We start from the raw sequence: 6,000 nt of genomic DNA on the forward strand, positions 1-6,000 counted from the left end.
AATGTTACCCAGCATCAATTCCTAAGGGCTCTATGATCTAAAAGGAGTATGTGTGTTCTGGGTTCCAGCAGTGATCTGATTTTCTGTGTAAATATTCAAATAGGTTTGTTAGAAAAAATTTATCTCTAAAAATACTGGTAAAATTTTGATTACTATGAAGCTTTACAAGGGATTTTGAGTTAACCACCCAAACTAATTAAGTGAAATTTTCCTAATTTGTTTATTATGTTAATGATCTGAATTAATTTATAGTAATTTAGCATGTATTACTAAAGATTTATTATGTTTCCCACCAAATGACTTAAGAGCTATAAATCCCATGGTTAACTGTAATTACTAGAGACATATTTATCGAAAGGGATAATTACATCTGATAAAAGTTCTTCAGTTAGGCTTAATTAAAACAGATTATTCCCCCATAAATGAAAAGTAAATATGGTAATTACTGGATAGATATTCATTGCAAAAATGAATATCTCAGCTTTTAATTTTCTAAAGGGGTGGGTAACTCAACTAAATAACTGATTGTTTCTCAATAAAGTGTAATTAACAAGCCCTAGGAAATGGATATTTTTATAGGAGTAAACATTTTGCTAGCTAATGACTTAAGAGTAGACACTACTCAGAAAAATCAACAAAAAATTAACTTTTATTTTATTGAGTGGACTGTTGCTGCTTTGAACTAATGAAGAGCATGCTAGGAAAATGATATTTTCTTACAATAAGACTGCTCCCAGTTTATCTAAGTAGTGGGACTGAGAAAGAGCCACAACTTCTGCTGTTGATAACATAGATTATAGTTTCTTAGGCATACACCAAATTTACTGTGGTTTCTGATGTTAACAATTTATTTAATACACATCACTGCACATGAGGAGATTAGATTGTAAATCTGTTTTTTCATAATTTATGAGTAGACTGTGTTAAAAGCACTTTCTTCAGGGCTGTCACTTGTAAATGAGATTCAAAAGAGGGGTGAGGGCTGAGAGTAGAAAAAATGTAAACATGCAAAACCAGATCCTTTTCTTGGCTGAAATTACTTCTTAAAAACACTTGGAGACATGGGGGGATAAGTGGGCTCTATTTCCTTGATTCACAGTTGCCCAGGTATAAATGGGTGGAAACAGAGACATTTAAACTCAGATCATTGTCAGGAATGTGGCTTTCTACTGGAGAGTTAGGACAGTGTTTTGGTGGAGGAAGGGTTGGTTTTCCCCATAGTACATAAATTTCCCAACATTATTAGTGTGCAATGTGAATTGGCTGCACTTTGGTGTGAGAGCTGCTGCTGCCTCCTGGGATTTGTGACTGGGGTGGGGCACAGTGAAGGACATAACATTTTGGGACTGTGTGTATGAAGTCCTTCCACTTGTAGCTTGTGGAAGGTTTTGTGGATGGAAATGGGTGGGTAAGCTCGGGCAGCTGAGGGCTGTGGCTGCCCAAGTCCTCTGGGGGCAGGAGCACAGCCCCAGGTCCAGCAGGGAAGTGTCCCAGGGAAATGCTGCTGATGGGGAGGAGTGGGAATGCAAAACCATGGAGTGCAAACTTGTTTCAGGTGTGTCTTGTTCATGTGTCCAGAAGGTTTGGAAGGAACTGATGCTATTTTGGTGAAGAGTGTGCATGCTGAGAAATGAAGATTTTGATGGTGTGATGTATGCCATTTACAAATTTAGATGGAGTTCTCTCAGTAACTCAAAATAAAACAGGGACAGAAACTTAGAATATGTCAAAGCTCTCTTTCACAGGTGGCTGAAATCCTCTCTCCTCCTGCAGGCATTGCCAAGCCCATGATGGGGGCTCAGAGCTGTGATGTGGCCTGAGCCTCACCCCAGTGCAGCATCCTCGTGTACTCTTCCCCAAGTAATCCAATGAAACATTTCACTTTGGCATTCACAGCCACACTGCATCGAGAAAAACTTTTCAACCTGTTGTTACAAGGAAGCATTTCTCATGAAACAGTGTGACCTGAATTTCAAGGTTAAAAGAAATATAAATTAAATAATCCATATAGTGAAGCTAGGATTATTTTCTTTTGGTCAAATGAAATGCTCTGGATCAATCCAAAATAAATTTTACAGAAATCCCCCAACAAGTATTTCAGGTTGAGCAAGACAAGTCCCTTCCATCTCCTTAACATGTTTTTCATTGATCACTTCCACACAAACAGCACAGGGTGAAAGTCAAGACTGGGGTCAAGAGGTGTACCTTGAAGTCCTAGGAAAAAAGGAAACAAACAGGCTAAGCTCATTCACTGAAGGGAGCTGATTTATACAGCTGCTGTTTAAGAACAGATTTTGCTTTTTGCAAAAATATTCCCTGTACACAGGAGGAGGGTAGGAATATTTGAAATCTCAGAGCAATTAAAGATTTTTTTCCATTTTGAAATGAAATTAACTGAGGGAAAAATATTAAATAATACTAAAATGCTGTATTCTTGGGAAATATAAATGCAGAGACCTTATGTTTACCTGCTTTTTAGACAATTCATGATATACATACCTGTAACAATTTGACATAAAGCTGATAGTCAGTGATAAACATAATTAATGGTAAAAAATGAAGAGATGCTTAATTCAAACCAAGTTAAAGCTCCAGCCTACATTTGTTATTGCTTGCCACTCAAATTAGGAATATTTCAGCAAATCTGTGTAATAAAACACAACTTATACAGCTTGAAAACCCTGAAAATACAAATGGAAAGGTTTGTGCTTCTGCTTTTGTGTCTAGAAGAGAGTAGAAGGAAAGGGTTTGCCTGCACTCATCTTGCCTAACTTGTGGGAAATTATTTAAGAGGATATTTTTCAGGATTTTTTTTTAATCTTTGTTTTGCTGTGGATTGCAGACCATTGCAAGGAACTCAGGACCTTTTGAAATGCTGGATTTGAAGTTTCCTTCAGGGAGTTGAGCTGGGGCACTCAAAATAGGACTTAAATTCCAGTGCTGTTGGAAAGGCTGTGGTATGACTCTCAAGACTGAATTATGCTTGTGTACTCTGGGTTTGCTGTGCAATTTCATCATTGTCCTTAGAGATCATCAAGATTAGCAGCTTTTCCAGCAGGGATGTACCCCTGCTCCTCCACATCACTCCTGGTCCTTGGGAGCTTTGTTCTATGGTATTTTACTCCTGCTCATGTAAGAGAGAACTACTCTGGAAGTGACTTGTACAAAGTAAAGAAAAATCACAGCCACAAACGTGGCTGTGTCTCTCAAACAAGCCTGGTGGTGCATTACAAAACGGGGACTGAAAAAGGCTGTACAATGGAGGTTGGGACTTCTGCAGGGCAAACACAGAGCTGGTGCTTGCTGCATGAAGCAGCTCAAGAACCTGATTGTCATAGCTCAGTGCTGGTGGATTCTTGGAGTTCAATTTCAACTAAACCATGTAGGATCTGCTTCCCTTTAACTTCTAAGGAAGAGTTTATATCTTCATTTTGTCAGGCCGTTTTCCACGTGTTCTCTGCTGTGTGACCCGGATGATGAACACACAGAAATTAATTTTATTTTCAAAATTGGAAGGATTTTGTGTATAATTTTTTTGTTTTTCCTGTACTGAATGGCAAAGACAAGACATTTCAGGATGGTGAGCAATCAATATGTGTGTATAGATATGCTTGTGTTTCCTCTGAAAGACTTTCCTGTCTTGACATTGAATTTCATCTGCCATTTTATTACCCCATTGTTCTATGTGTGAGATACCTCACAGAAAATTTAGATTCTGAGTATCTGGAGCAGTTTGGTATGTTCTTTAGTGCTGGTTGCTGGAGGATTCCCATCAGTGTTCCTGTCACTGTGAATGCAGTGAGCAGATCCCATGGGACAGATGGCTCATTCCTGTGCTGTGTTTGCTGCCTCTGGCCCTGTTAGTGGGCTCAGAACCTCATCCCAGGACATCTGGAGATCTTGAAGAGCTTTTCATGAGGAACATGACCCATATTTGGGGCAGCTTTTCTGAAGTGGAGGTAGAATCCCCTAGGCCATTCATCCGGTCTATTTGTGAGCCAGGATGCTTTCAGCAGCCATGTTGCTGCATTCTCACAGCATTGTATTTATTTAAGTGCCTGCTAATTCTTTTCTTTGTTGCAGTTTTAGCCAACCAGTCAGATTTAATGGACCTAGCTCTTTCAGTCTTCTGGAAAAGCCTGTTAAAAATGGCTGTAATTTTTTTTTTCATTTCTCCGTCTTTAATGCTGAAGAGAAGGTAAAGGATGGGGTACATGCCACTGTAAGTGCTTTGGCAATTTCATATCCAGCTCTATGTTGGTGCTGGTAACTTGTTACTAGTAATTTTATTCATTTATTCTGAAATGTCTCTTACTGACATTTCAGTTTGACACAATTTCTCAGACATATTTCCTGTGCAGAAGAGGGAAAAAAACCCCTGACAAAATCCCACAAAAACCCACTCTGATATCAGAACATCCTTAATCTCTTCCATCAAGAAATCTGATGCAAAAAACATAGTTATGGCTGGATTTTTCTCCCTCAATTTTTTTATTAAATTTTTGCAATGGTTTTATCTTCTTTCAGTCTTTACAGCTCAATTTCTTATCAGCTCTGCAAATTCTTTGGTAGGATTCCTTTTTGACTTGTGGATTGAAAAATTTTTTGCTGTTTACTTTTTGTGTCTTTGGCATGTTGATTTGTCTTTGCTCATTTGATGCGTTTTTGCCTGCCTTTTTAGACTTCCTATCTAATGTTTCTGAGTTGAACTTTTAAACAAGGACCTCTTATTAACCTGTTTTCTTTATTTTTTTTATCCTGTTTGACCATATCACCAATTTATTTGATTTTTTGAAAGAATAAGTAGCAAGTATTTCTTCTGAGTAACTCCTATGGTTTAGTAAATAGCTCCCATGCCTCCCATGAATGCCTTGCCTTTTTTCTGCAATTTCTTAGTTTCCTAATAATACCAATTTCTAGGCAGCTCTTGTTTTTAGATTTTAAGCAATCCTGCAGCTCTAGTCTTCCTAAGGGCATCATTCAGTTACATTGTAAAGAATCTTGCTGCTGATCCTGCTTCACATGTTCACCGTTTCAGCTCAGAGGAATTTTCTAGAATAAATGCTTTCATCTCAAGTGTTTTTCTCAACTCTGTTGTTGGCTGTTTGCTCTCTCTTGTCTTGCATCTGGGGCAAGCAGCTTTTTTAGGGTCTGCAGCATCCTTGTAGGTTTAGTTTTGCCTCCTGGACTTCCCTCCTCTCCGTCTAGGTCTTGCTGATACCCCAGTTCACCACCACTACCAACTCTTATTCAGGAGTTGTCTGATGTTCCCACACCCAGCTGCAGGATATATTTATTGCTATTTATTAATTTAGTATAGTGTGCTTATATAATTCCCATTTTACCAAAGAGTTGGGAATGTTTGAAACATGTCTTGGAGGGGAGAGCCAAAGGTGCACTGGCTGCTTCATGTGTGGAGAAGTCTGGGAGGTGTTTTCTTTAGAGTTTTATTTAAAAGCACACAAAGCTTGGGCTTTTATCTAAGAAAAGGAAGGAAAGCTCCTCTTTTCCTGAGCAACTCCACTTGTAAGCAAAAAGAGCTTACCCTAATCCCTGCAGCAAGTGGTGATGAAAACCAAGAAATCCAACAAGAAAGGGCTTTTTCTGCAGCAGCACAAGAATCCTTGGGCCATGTAATTATTCCTTTCTTCAGCAGCTTAATTTACAAAATCTCTTGAATATTCTTGACCTATAGTCAAGAATAGACACCAACTCATCCTCAGTATTACATTTCCTTATGGAATGCCCCATCCTCTGGCAACAAAAGGGTCATTGTAAGAGAATTAATAGTGCCTGAAGGTTTAATAACCTTCAAGGGGAAAAACAGCTTGAAGACAATGATGGTTAAAAGCCAGAGCATTTTCTTTGATATATTACACCAGGCAAGAGTGGACTATGACTGTTATTGAGTTCCTGCTATATAGGAAGTAGCAATGAATTGATCTTGTGAGTTTGTTTTTCAGAAAATGTTTTAATTTCAGTGTGTATGTTCCTTCCTGT

Source organism: Agelaius phoeniceus, chromosome 11 (genome assembly GCF_051311805.1).
Source record: "Agelaius phoeniceus isolate bAgePho1 chromosome 11, bAgePho1.hap1, whole genome shotgun sequence".
Classification (NCBI taxonomy): Eukaryota; Metazoa; Chordata; class Aves; order Passeriformes; family Icteridae; genus Agelaius; species Agelaius phoeniceus.